The sequence below is a fragment of the Oncorhynchus tshawytscha genome, linkage group LG04, assembly GCF_018296145.1.
Source record: "Oncorhynchus tshawytscha isolate Ot180627B linkage group LG04, Otsh_v2.0, whole genome shotgun sequence".
Taxonomy (NCBI): Eukaryota; Metazoa; Chordata; class Actinopteri; order Salmoniformes; family Salmonidae; genus Oncorhynchus; species Oncorhynchus tshawytscha.
Window position 1 is genome coordinate 50,370,697 of NC_056432.1, and position 14,268 is coordinate 50,384,964.

General features: G+C 43.4%; 1 protein-coding gene across 1 annotated transcript in view; it reads left to right on the forward strand.

Annotated features, from left to right (window-relative positions):
- The window catches only part of LOC112248956 (protein kinase C-binding protein NELL1), a 412,284-nt gene that overhangs the window by 24,811 nt on the left and 373,205 nt on the right, over window positions 1–14,268 (forward strand). The window lies entirely within an intron of this gene.

A 14,268-nucleotide genomic window follows, 5' to 3' on the forward strand; every position in this document is an offset into this window, starting at 1 on the left:
AGTAACTACTACCAATTGGATACCATGAAAAAGGGGTAAAAAAAAAAAAAAATCTCCAAAATGACACAATACATTATTTACCATTAATTTATATTGGACACAAATAGAAAATACCCTCAAATTAAAGCTGACAGTCTGCACTTTAACCTCAAAGTCATTATATCTTTAAAGTCCAAAGTGCTGGAGTACAGAGCCAAAACAACAACAAAAATTGGAGCTCACTGTATTTTATCTTGAGAAGAATATATTGGAATGTAACACAGTAACATAGAAAGGATATTTTTCACAAACTATTGCTGAGTGTGCATGTGTGAAACACACTTTGGCAGCAATTACAACTGTCTGTCTTTTTGGGTAAGTCTCTAAGAGCTTTGCACACCTGGATTGTGCAATATGTGCCCTTTATTATTTTCAAAGTTCTTCAAGCTCTGCAAAGTTGTTGTTCATTGCTATACAGACATTTTTAAGTCTTGCCATATATTTTATAGCAGATTTAAGTCAGAACTGTAACTCAGACAATCAAGAACACTCACTGTCTTCTTAGTAAACAACTCAGTGTAGATTTGTTTTTATGTTTTAGGTTATTGTCCTGCTGAAAGGTGAATTTCTCTCCAATGTCTTGTCGAAAGGCTTTCCCCTAGGATTTCTCCATTCCATTTAGTTTTATCCTCACTCTAAAAAATGCTGGGTTACGGGCCTCCCGAGTGGTGCAGTGATCTAAGGCACTGCATCGCACTGCTAGCTGTATCACTAGAGATTCTGGGTTCGAGTTCCGGCTCTGTTGCAGCCAGGCATGACTGGGTAAACCATGGGGCGGTGCACAATTGGCCCAGCGTCATCCGGGCTAGGGGAGGGCTTGGCCAGCAGGGATGTACTTGTCCCATCGCACACTAGTGACTCCTGTGGCAGGCTAGGTGCAGCGCACACTGACACGGTCGCCAGGTGTAAGGTGTTTCCTCTGACACATTGGTGCGGCTTGCTTCCGTGTTAAGTGGGAGTTGTGTCAAGAAGCAGTGCGGCTTGGCTGGGTTGTGTTTCGGAGGATGCACGGCTCTCAACCTTCGCCTCTCCCGAGTCCGTATGGGACAAATAGTGGTGGACAAGGAGGCCGACAAGCAAAGGGTGGAGAGGACCCTCTCCTCAGGGAACTCAAGGGTGGCCTGGCAAGGGATTAAATCCATGGCTAGTACCCCCCACATAGGCAGGGGAATAACCAGTGCTGACCTTGGGAGACATGAGGGCCAGAACATGGCTAATGAGCTGAATGTTTTCTTCTCAAGATTTGAATCTGACAACTTTGTGTCAGAGGTAAAACAAATGGAAGCATCATTGCAAATGTTTGAGAGGGTTGTTGTTAAACCTCTTACAGCTCCCCCCTACTTTGTGCAATTTCCACCTGAAGACATACCCAAATCTAACAGCCTGTAGCTCAGGCACATAACCAAGGACTTGCATATTCTTGGTACCATTTGAAAGAAAACACTCTGAAGTTTGTGTAAATGTGAATTGAATGTAGGCGAATATAACACAATATATCTGGTTTAGATAAAAAAAATTAAAAAACATACGTTTTATTTTTGTATCATTTTTAAAATGAACAAGATAAAACAAACATTTAGATAGGATGATGGGGACAATTTCAGTGAAAATTATAAGAGGGCAACAGTAGTTGTGCAAAGTTTCAGAATGATAACTTCCAAAATGAGTGTGCTACATGACATGTATCATGAAGTCACCCAGGTGTCCCACACAAGTAGCCCAAATGTACCCAAGTTGACAAATTGGTCAGATAATCGCATCGTATTCTTCCGCAGTAAATCCTTTTTTAAATCTGACAACGCAGTTGGATTAGCAAGATTCTAGGCTTTCGATACATGTGAGACACTTGTATTTTCATGAATGTTTAATATGACTATTTATGTAGCGATCACCGTATGTTGTGGAATTTCAGCCCGCTAGCGGGTTCCGTGCGCAGGGGGGTTAAAAAGGCTGATGTTTTGAAGTTATTCAGGGGATGTAACGCACACAAAAGCCCAGGCCCAGACAAAATAAGTGGACATGTGTTAAAGCTGTAAGAACCGACACTGGAGATGAGAAGCAGGTACGGAGAGTTGAACAATTAATTTAGCACAGACATGGAACAGGACAGGAACAGGGTCAGCACCGGGTAACAATGACATACGAACGTTAATGCAGAAGCTGGGAACAGAGTGTTGGAACAGACAGATAAAGGGGAGGTAATAACACAGGTGATTGAGTCCAGGTGAGTAATGATTCGCTGATGCATGTGACGAGGGAAGCAGGTGTGCATAATGATGGTGGCAGGAGTGCGCAATACAGGGCAGCCTGGTGCCCTCGACCGCCAGGGAGGGAGAGCGGGAGCAGGTGTGCCAGTATCCCCCCCTCTAGGGGCGCCACTCGGCTTCCCATCTGGACGGGCCTGATGGGCCGGCCAAGGCATGGGCGCTGGATCAGCAGGCTGGAGCGCAGAAGCCAGACGAACCGTCAGAGGCGTAGGAGTCTGGCGAACTGGCAGAGGCGTAGGAGCCTGACGATCCGGTTGAGGTGTGCCAGCCTGATGAACCCACTGGAAAGTGGGAGCCTGGCGAGCCGGCTTTGGTGTAAAACCCTGGTCATCCGACAGAGGCCTGACGTGGGATGAGCGCTTCCCAAAGCCAAACGGGGCAAGAAAACCTCTCGAGCCAGCTAGGGCGTGGAAGCTCAACGAGCTGGCTTAGGCACCCATGGTTTCATCAGCCCAGCAGAGGAGTTGATGATGTCATTCATAATTTTTGATGATGTCACTCTCCTCAACATGGTACTTCCTGAGCCCTCGGTCACAGCGGGTCAAAGTAGGTCCCCACATGTCAGAGATACACACCACCAACACAGGCTCTCCTCAGGGATGTGTTTTGTCCCCACTCCTGTACATCTTGCACTCTAATAGTTGTACTAGTTCCCATCCAGACACCTCGTTAAGTTCGCTGATGACACTGCCTTGATCAGCCTGTTGTATGATGACAAGGAAAACCATGGCCCGGTCCTAAATTACTTTGTAGAGTGGTGTGATGATTCACACTTGGTCCTCAATATCAACAAGACCAAAGGCTCACAAGCCACCCCCTGTAGCCTGACTTTGAACTACTCCCCTCTGGGCACAGGTATAGGAAAATCAGAACTAGACAATAATTTGTGCCAGGTGTGATAAGTTAAGTACATGTGCTCTTGGATAGCGACATTTCTCACCATTGAACTGCCCAATACAACAGCCGGAGAAGGGGATGGAGAAGTCCACCCAATTCTACCCCTCACACATTTCATGGAATCTTTCACATGCCCACGAGAAGCAGGATAGCGTACGCCCGCAGCTCCCGGTAGTAGGTCCAGACCTGCCACAGCAGGAAGAGCCCCGTCAGATCGAGAGAGAGGGAAAGGAGACAAACTCGATGACGAGGCCGCTGTTGGATTCAGTGCAGATGGAGTCAGCACAGCTGTCACAGATACAGGCAGATCCAGCAATGAAGGCAGAGGTAGATCAGGCACCAGGGCGGCGAAGCTATTCTTCATCTTGATCTGCTCCAGACCTCTCGCAGACACTCTAATCCATTTAGCAGCATGCCGCTGCCTTCGGTTTGCACAACTTGTGACACGGGACCAGCACTATTGGAACAAAACCTCTTGATGTTCTCCATCTACTCCACCACAAGATGGAGGAGGAGAAGCAGATGGAGACGACTTCCTTGGTAGGAAAGTTCCTTGGCACAGGCCATTCGGATAGGGACAGACGACAAGCTTGAGCAGCGTCCAGTCACAGGAGTTGAGAACGAGACAGTTCCAATTTGCAGTATTCACAATAAGTTCAGGCAGAATTGAAATTGGCTTGCTGAGGATAGCCACTTCATTCCTGTGCATAGTAGGAGGGTACGCACCTCAGTGCACATAGAAATAGGCTACGTGGCCTGCACTCCACGCTTTGGAGTCAGAACATTGAATAAGAGAGGATTTTTTTTACGTATGCATGAGTTGAAATATCATTAATAATCATTAAGTCTGAGTAAGAAGAATGTAGGAATGTAGCAATAAATATAGAAATGGCCTTTTACATTGTAGAACCAGTTTATTGGTTTCCAATTGGGTAATTGTATGGTCCTGGGGGCCAAGTGCTTATAAAATGCAGACCTACCTGTTTGAGCTCCTGTTAGACAGATTCAATGTGGTTTCTCAAGGGGAGGCTGTACAGTCTTGCCCTCGACCTGTAATGTCTGCTTCCAACTCACACTCTCAAACACGTAGATCCCCTGAATGCATCTCAAGTTCCATCCCACTTTCCAGCTCACACTCTCAAACACATACTGTAGATCCCCTGAACACAGCTCACTCTCCAGATCCCAATCACCTGAATTCTGATCACCTGTTCACACACCTGTATGTCATTATCACACCTATTTAGTTCAGTTCTTTGCACCCCATCATTGTGAGGTATTGTTTGTTTTGTGACACACTTCTAGTCGGAGCGCTGGTTTTCCCGCAATTGAATCCGCCTGTGTATGATAGTTTTTGCCTGCCTCACTAATGACGCCTTCTGCCCATTCCCTGCCTGTACGGATTTCCTGCTATCAACCTATTGCCTGATCTCCCAGACGACATTACTAGTCTTTACCCTGCTTGTACTTTTGCCTTTTTGAACCTCCATGTATGAACATCTGCCTGCCCCTGGACCCAGCTACCTGCTTCCTCCTGTGGTCCTTTACAATAAACACCTGATGTGCCCTGCGCTTCAAACCAGCTCTCTGTCTCCCATCCTTTTATACACACTACAAGTGTCCATTCAGATGGGACAGGTTAAGCCTGATACAAAGGCTATATGTTTTGGGCTATTGCCTGTGAATATTTGGTAAATCTACTAGTATATTTTCAATGATATGGAGCTTTCATCATTGGATCACAAAGACCTGTATAGAAATCTACACGGAGTACATCAACCTTCCTTGCCTTATGATTTCATGCCCTTACAACTGCTGCAAGGTTCATATGTTACAATGATATTGAACAAAAATATAAATGCAAGATGCAACCATTTCAATTATTTTACTGAGTTACAGTTTATAAACTCAGCAAAAAAAGAAACGTTCTCTAACTGTCAACTGCATTTATTTTCAGCAAACTTAACATGTGTAAATATTTGTATGAACATAAGATGCCAGTTCTTGCTGTGAGATGTTACCCCACTCTTCTACCAAGGCACCTGCAAGTTCCCGGACAATTCTGGGGGGAACGACCCTAGCCCTCACCCTCCGATCCAACAGGTCCCTGGCCATGGCAGAACACTGACATTCCTGTCTGGCAGGAAATCACACACAGAACGAACAGTATGCCTGGTGGCATTGTCATGCTGGAGGATCATGTCAGGATGAGCCTGCAGGTTGGGTACCACATGAGGGAGAAGGATGTCTTCCCTGTATCCCACAGAGTTGAGATTGCCTGCAATGACAACAAGCTCAGTCTGATGATGCTGTGACACACCGCCCCAGACCATGACAGACCCTCCACCTCCAAATCAATCCCGCTCCAGAGTACAGACTTCGGTGTAACGCTTATTCCTTCAACGATAAACGCGAATCCGACCATCACCCCTGGTGAGACAAAATCGCAACTCATCAGTAAAGAGCACTTTTTGCCAGTCCTGTCTGGTCCAGTGACGGTGGGTTTGTGCCCATAGGCGGCGTTGTTGCCGGTGATGTCTGGTGAGGACCTGCCTTACAACAGGCCTACAAGCCCTCAGTCCAGCCTCTCTCAGCCTATTTCGGACAGTCTGAGCACTGATGAAAGGATTGTGCAATCCTGGTGTAACTCGGGCAGTTGTTGTTGCCATTCTTTACCTGTCCCGCAGGTGTGATGTTCGGATGTACCGATCCTGTGCAGGTGTTGTTTCACGTGGTCTGCTACTGCTAGGACAATCGGCTGTCCGTCCTGTCTCCCTGTAGCGCTGTCTTAGGCGTCTCACAGTACCGACATTGCAATTTATTGCCCTGGCCACATCTGCAGTCCTCATGCCTCTTTGCAGCATTCCTAATGCACGTTCACGCAGATGAGCAGGGACCCTGGGCATCTTCCTTTTGGTGTTTTTCAGTAGAAAGGCCTCTTTAGTGTCCTAAGTTTTCATAACGTGATGCAGTGCCTTAGACCACTGTGCAACTTGGGAGACCCTCCACACGTGGAATCAATCATTCTGTTCTTGACGCCAAATTGTTGTGGAAAAATTCTCATACACCGACACTCAGTCAATCTCAAATGAATCATATTTTATTAACAGCTCGCTGGAGAAGTTCCAACCAACTCAATGCACCATAGTACACATGTCAATCAGGAGCACTCCTCGGGCAGTCCCAACAGTTGTCTTTTAGAACAAGTTATATTTGCATGATTTAGCATAATTAATTCATCAATACCGTTTTGTTTCATTCATGTGACTGACCAATACTGTTTCATTACGTGACAGACCAACACCTCACGAAGCTTCTCCTCTCTAAACTGAGATATCTTTTGTTTGTTCTTAAAACAACATTTGGGTGTACTGCCAAATTGCATCTACTGATAGGTATGATTTTTACAGTCAGCCACTTGCATGAACACAGAAATTGGCTTATAGAACAGTATATAAATAGCACAAACATTAAAATTCCCATTACACAGCTTTGCACACTCTCAGCATTTTCCTAACCTGCTTCATAAGTTAGTCACCTGGAATGTATTACAATTAACAGGTGTGCCTTGTTAAAAGTTAATGCGTTTGAGACAATCAGTTGTGTTGTGACAATGTAGGGGTGATATGCATAAAATAAAATAACCTTATTTAGTAAAAGACCAAGTCCATATTATGGCAAGAAGAGAAAATAAAGTCCATCATTACATTATTAAGACATGAAGGTCAGTCAATACGGACAATTTCAAGAACTTTGAAAGTTTCTTCAAGTGCAGTTGCTAAAACCATCAAGTGCTATGATGAAACTGGCTCTCATGAGGACCGCCACAGGAAAGGAAGACCACAGTTACCTCTGCTGCAGAGGATAAATTAGAGTTAACTGCACCTCAGATTGTTGTCCAAATAAATGCTTCACAGAGTTCAAGTAACAGACACATCTGCAAAGAAACCACTACTAAAGGACACCAATAAGAAGAAGAGACTTGCTTGGGCCAAGAAACACTAGCAATGGACATTTGACCAGTGGAAATCTGTCCTTTGGTCTGATGAGTCCAAATTTGAGATTTTTGGTTCTAATCGCCATGTCTTTGTGAGATGCAGAGTAGGTGAACGGATGATCTCTGCATGTGTGGTTCCCACCGTGAAGCATTGAGGAGGAGGTGTGATGGTGTGGGGATGCTTTTCCGGTAACACTGTTTGTAATTTATTTCGAATTCAAGGCCACTTAACTAGCTTGGATACCACAGCATTCTGCAGCAATACGCCATCCCATCTGGTTTGGGCTTAGTGGGACTATCATTGTTTTTCAACAGGACAATGACCCAAAACATACCTCCAGGCTGGGTAAGGGCTATTTGACCAAGAAGGAGAGTGATGGAGTGCTGCATCAGATGAACTGGCCTCTTATAAGTATAAGCTTTCGGGTTAGAGTCCCGCTCCTTTGAAAGCGGCAGCAGATGTTGCATGTTATCCATGGCTTCTGTTTGGGGTATATACAGTGTATATATATATATATATATATATATATATATATATATATATATATATATACTCCTGTGACTGGACGCTGCTATATATATATATATATATATATATATATATATATATATATATATATAAACATCTATTGTATCTTTATCTTGAATTACTGGCCCATATTCAGACAATCCCGCTGATTGAATCAGAAACCCTGTCTTTGATGTCTGTAAATGCAGAATAATAACACTCCCCAGTAATGCTAGTTCATTTGCTCTGACTTAATTGTTTAAGGGTAACACGATTTCTCGCACAGGAGGGAGCAATGGTTGCTATGGAAACAGTTGAAGAGTAACAGGGGTCATTCATTTGATGGTGATGATGGGTTTTGAAGTTTATCTCCTCTAAGGAGCATACCTTTAATGGTATATAATGTATGGGCTTTTAAGATTAACATGTAGTGAAATTAAATACAAATTAGCACCTCACAGTAAAGGCTATAGTTATATACTGTTGAAAAAGCTTATTCACGAGAAACGTCCTACACTGTATGTTGGCTATTGTGTTTAAATAAATATACTAATTGTGTGCAATGTATCTCCCAACGGGTACAATCTTTTAAAATAATGTCATTGTGACATATTTTATACTCTCTCTTGGACAGACTACCTAACATAACTGGTATCGTAATGGTATCGTACGGCCCTACATGAAGAATGAGGACGGAATGACTGGATCCAGACATTGAAACAGATTTCAGCAATATTCAAAAATAAGATTTTATAAGATTGATTCAATATTTTGAACTTAAAATAAAATGTATTGATTTGTTCACGTTTCTCACAAGATATGAAAATAATGCATTGGTGATTATTATTTCCTGCAACTTTCTAAAGAAGCAACGACATGGGATGCCCCTTTCTGTGGGTTGCGCACATTGTCTATCACTGTAGCCAGTTAGCGATGCTGATGATAACGGTGTGATAATAGTTCTACCAATATGTTTTACGGCCTCTGCATTATAATACACCATGACTGATCCTATATCGCTCAGCCTCTCTAGCCTCTCTCTATACCTTGCATCCACCAAATGCTGCACTTTGTCCCCCCCATAATTACAGCACTTAACCTTCACATTTCTTCCACATTCACCGTAATCATGTGCACCTCCACACTTGGCACATATTTTCTTTCCTTTACACTGAGCAGCTACGTCCATTATTTGGCATTTAAAACACTGCAGTGCATATGGGACTAATTCTCTAACATTGAAACTAAGGAATCCTATCTGTGCTTTTCCCGGCAAGACTTTCTCAAACCTCAGCATCACTGATAAGCTTTCACTTCTTTGACCCTCTTTCCTACTGATCAACCTTTTGGCCTCAATCATTCTGCCACATTTTCTTTGATATCATCCTTGGAGATAGATATTGGGACCCCAGTGATGACTCCCCTCAATCTACCATAAGCAGCAGGGACATGGCTTTTAATCTTCTTCCCTTTAAGCTTTTCCATTTTCAGAATCTGCTCTTGCTGAGCCTGGCTACCACACAATATTAACAATATACCATTTCCAATGAACCGAGCTCATTTCACTTCACCTACCTCTTTCTTTACAGCATTATTTAGTCGGATAGGATGTAAGTGAGGCCCTGTGGTCTCATCAAACACTATCACCACTTTCCACTCCAACACATCATTACTCTTGCTTCCTACCTTGGCCCTCTTTATGCTTTCTTTACTAGATCCTCTACTGCTTTCTGTATCATGATCTCTCTTCTTCCTATGTCTTTCCACTACCAACCATTCCGGTCAATCTGGTCGTTGGGCAGTTGAATAAACATAATTTATTTTCTGCCGCTATCGTTCAAACTAAACGCATCTAAAAAGTAGGATTAGTTGAAGAAAGTCAGTTGGAATCGGCTCTTTGGCTGATAATCGTGACGTACATTCCATGCGACAATCTGTTAATGCAAAAAATATAAAATATAAACGTTTAGAAAGTGTTTTCAGGTTCAAAAAAGTTTGGACACGCATTCATTCAAGGGTTTTTCCATATTTTTGGGACTGTATTTTAGATTCTTTAAAGTAGCCACCCTTTGCCTTGATGACAGCTTTGAACACTCTTGGCATTCTCTCAACCAGCTTCACCTGGAATGCTTTACCAACAGTCTTGAAGGTGTTCTCATATATGCTGAGCACTTGTTGGCTGTTTTTCCTTCACTCTGCGGTCCAACTCATCCCAAACCATCTCAATTGGGTTGAGGTCGAGTGATTGCGGAGGCCAGATCATCTGATGCAGCACTCCATCACTCTCCTTCTTGGTCAAATAGCCCCTACATAGCCTGGAGGTGTGTTGGGTGATTGTCTTATTGAAAAACAAATGATAGTCCCACTAAGCGCAAACCAGATGGATTGGCGTATCGCTGCAGAATGCTGGTTATTAAGAGTGCCTTGAATTCTAAATAAATCACTGACAGTGTCACCAGCAAAGCACCATCACACCTCCTCCTCCATGCTTCACAGTGGGATTACCACATACAGAGATCATCCGTTCACCTACTCTGCTTCTCACAATGACATGGCAGTTGGAACCAAAAATCTCAAATTCGGACTCATCAGACCAAAGGACAGATTTCCACTGGTCTAATATCCATTGCTTGTGTTTCTTGGTCCAAGCAAGTCTCTTCTTCTTATTGGTGTCCTTTAGTGGTGGGTTCTTTGCAGAAATTTGACCATGAAGGCCTGATTCACGCAGTCTCCTCTGAACAGTTAATGTTGAGATGTGTCTGTTACATGAACTCTGTGAAGCATTTATTTGGGCTGCAAACGGAGGTGCAGTTAACTCTAACTAACTTATCCTCTGCAGCAGAGGTAACTCTGGGTCTTCCTTTCCTGTATCGGTCCACATGAGATACAGTTTCGTCATAGCACTTGATGGTTTTTGCCACTGCACTTGAAGAAACTTTAAAAGTTCTTGACATTTTCTGGATTGACTGACCTTTGTTTTACCAAATTGGGCTATCTTTTGTATGCCACCCCTACCTTGTCACAACACAACTGAAAGGGTCAAATGCATTAAGAAGGAAAGAAATTCCACAAATGAACTTTTAACATGCACACCTGTTAATTGAAATGCATTTCTGGTAACTACCTCATGATGCTGGTTGAGAGAATGCCAAGAGTGTGCAAAGCTGCGGAAGTTTTGCTAATGTCTGTGTTGCAACCAGATAACCAAAAGATGATATCTTTCCCAAGATGTCTTAATAGCAAAAAATGCATCTATACCTGGTTGTAATGTAATGGACCAGTTGGTTGTAATCTGGTTGTATGACGTCTTGTCAGACAGAAAACCAGTTTAGGGAATGAAGGATACCTAGTCAGTGGTACAACTGAATGCATTCAACTGAAATGTGTCTTCCACATTTAACCCAACCCCTCTGAATAAGAGAGGTGCGGAGGGCTGCCATAATCAGCATCCACGTCTTCGGCGTCCCGAGAACAGTGGGTTAACTGTCTCGCTCAGGGGCAGGATGACAGATTTTTACCTTGTCAGTTTGGGGATTCAATCCAGCAACCTTTCGGTTACTGGCACAATGCTCTAACCTCTAGACCACCTGCCACCCCTTTTACTAGGCATAATTAAGACATCACATGCCAAATGTTGCCCGCTGGCCTTGTGAATGAATGAACCTGGATTAGGCAGGTTCTGGTCCTGATTAATCCCTTCATGAATAGATGCCTGCCACGAATGAAAATGCAGGCAGATTTGGATGCATGTGAATGGTTGTTGTATTGTCCAGCAATGAGGTTGGTGATCTCTTAGAGGTGGCAGTTGCCTGGGTACAGAGTACATGTGTTGATTTAATGGTGGCTCTTAAACGTTGAGGTTTCTCTGGAACAGCTCCTGAACATTAAAGTGGGAACAGGATCATCACATGACTTCGGAAGTGTTCAGTCACACGGCTTAAGTCCCAAATGGCTCTTTCCTATTTAGTGCACTTCCTGTGGGCCCTGGTCAAAAGTAGTGTGTTATATAGGGAATAGGGTTCCATTTAGGATGCAGACACACGCTCTGAGGGTTTACAACTTAATTAATTCACGTCATATTTGAGTTAATCTCCCTTCGTTTGATCAACGGCCCATTGAATCCACGGCCATATACATTATTATTCTGTGTGTCGCATGCCAGTACTGTTTGGGATAGCTATCACGAGCTGCTCTCAGTTTTTTGGCAAACTGAGAATTGGGAGAGGGATAAATCCAGCTTCCCAGAATGGAGCCTCACTTGGCATTCTACATAGCGAGTTGGTTGTATCCTCACTGGGCATAAATATGGATGGGGCCTGGCTGGGCTGATGTGTGTGTGCGAGTTGGAACCCTGTGTGTGTATGTGTGCGTGTGTGTGTACATTGGTGCATTTGCGTGTGTGGTGGACTCTGGAGATTAGAAACGGGAAAATGGTGGTTGTTTCAAGGGGCCAGTGTGGAGAAGTTTTTGAGGAAACAGAAATGTCACGGCTGGCTGGCTACGGTTCCCTGGGTGCTGGCTGTGGCCTCCTGGCTCTTAATTTAGCGCGGCTGATCAGAGCCTGAGTGCAGGGGGTAAGGAGATGTTTGGGCCTGGGTCATTACACCCCATTGAAGGTTTATGGTGCCGCTCCTCCCTGTGTGTGCAATGCTGGACAGGTTTAGAGACAGACGGCTTTAGACACACTCCCACACTCCTCCTCTCATTCTCCTCTGGGTGCTGACTCTCTCTTCTGCTTTGCCTTTGCACCACTCCTGCTGTCCTTTTAAATGTTTTTCTTCAAATGTTCTTGTTCTTCAGACAGACAGCAGACTCTTCTTGTCAGTTCTCTTCAGACCATTTGTTTTCTTTGGTTCTGTTCTCTTTGGTCCTCTTCTCTCCTGTTTGTTTCTCTACTTTCCTCTTCTCCTGTCAGCCGAACCTTGAATGTCTTTTTAGATTATTATTTTGCCATACACGTTATTATCTGGCTTGATTTCCTCTTGATGTTTGTATTAAAGACTTTTTTCACTTGTTTTAAATCAGTCAATATGATAACAAACAGCTCTAAGTTGCCCATTACCCTATTGCCTTCACAAAAATATTGCATACAGTTGAATGTAGACTACAGGTCAAAAGAACATCTAGAACATCTACTCATTCAAGTATTTTCTTTATTTTGACTATATTATACAATGTAGAATAATAGTGAAGACATCAAAACTATGAAATAACATATGGAATCATGTAGTAACCCAAAAAGTGTTAAACAATTCAAAATATATTTTATATTTGAGATTCTTCAAATAGCTACCCTTTGCCTTGATGACAGCTTTGCACACTCTTGGCATTCTCTCAACTAGCTTCACCTGGAATGCTTTTCCAACAGTCTTGAAGGAGTTCCCACATATGCTGAGCACTTGTTGGCTGCATTTCCTTCACTCTGCGGTCCGACTCATCCCAAACCATTTCAATTGGGTTGAGGTCGGGGATTGTGGAGGCCAGGTCATCTGATGCAGCACTCCATCACTCTCCTTCTTGGTAAAATAGCATTTACACAGCCTCGAGGTGTGTTGGGTCATTGTCCTGTTTAAAAACAAATGAAAGTCCCACTTAGCTCAAACCAGATGGGATCGCATATCGCTGCAGAATGCTTTGGTGGCCATGCTGGTTAAGTGTGCCTTGAATTCTAAATAAATTAGACGGTGTCACCAGAAAAGCACACCCTAACCACAACACCACCTCCTCCATGCTTTACGGTGGGAAATACACATGCAGAGATCATCTGTTCACCCACACCGCGTCTCGCAAAGACACGGCGGTTGGAACCAATAATCTCCCATTTGGATTCCAGACCAAAGGACAGATTTCCACCAGTCTAATGTCCATTGCTTGTGTTTCTTGGCCCAAGCAAGTCTCTTCTTATTATTGGTGTCCTTCTATTGGTGGGTTCTTTGCAGATATTCAACCATGATGGGCTGATTCACACATTCTCCTCTGAACAGTTGATGTTGAGATGTGTTACTTGAACTCTGTGAAGCATTTATTTGGACTGCAATTTCTGAGGCTGGGTCTTCCTTTCCTGTGGCGGTCCTCATGAGAGCCAGTTTCATAATAGCGCTTGATGGTTTTTGCGACTGCACTTGCAGAAACTTCCAAAGTTCTTGAAATGTTCCATATTGACTGACCTTCATGTCTTGAAGTAATGATGGACTGTCATTTATCTTTGCTTATTTGAGCTGTTCTTGCCATAATATGGACTTGGTCTTATACCAAATAGGGTTACCTTCTGTATACCCCCCCCCTACCTCGTCACAACCAAACTAATTGGCTGAAACACATTAAGAAGGAAAGAAAATCCATAAATGAACTTTTAAGAAGGTACTTGAATGCATTCCAGGTGACTACCTCATGAAGCTGGTTGAGAGAATGCCAAGAGTGTGCAAAGCTGTCATCAAGGCAAAGGGTGGCTATTTTAAGAATCTCATATATAAAATATATTTCGATTTGTTTAACGCTTTTTTGGTTACTACATGATTCCATATGTGTTATTTCATAGTTATTTCATAGTCAACGTACAC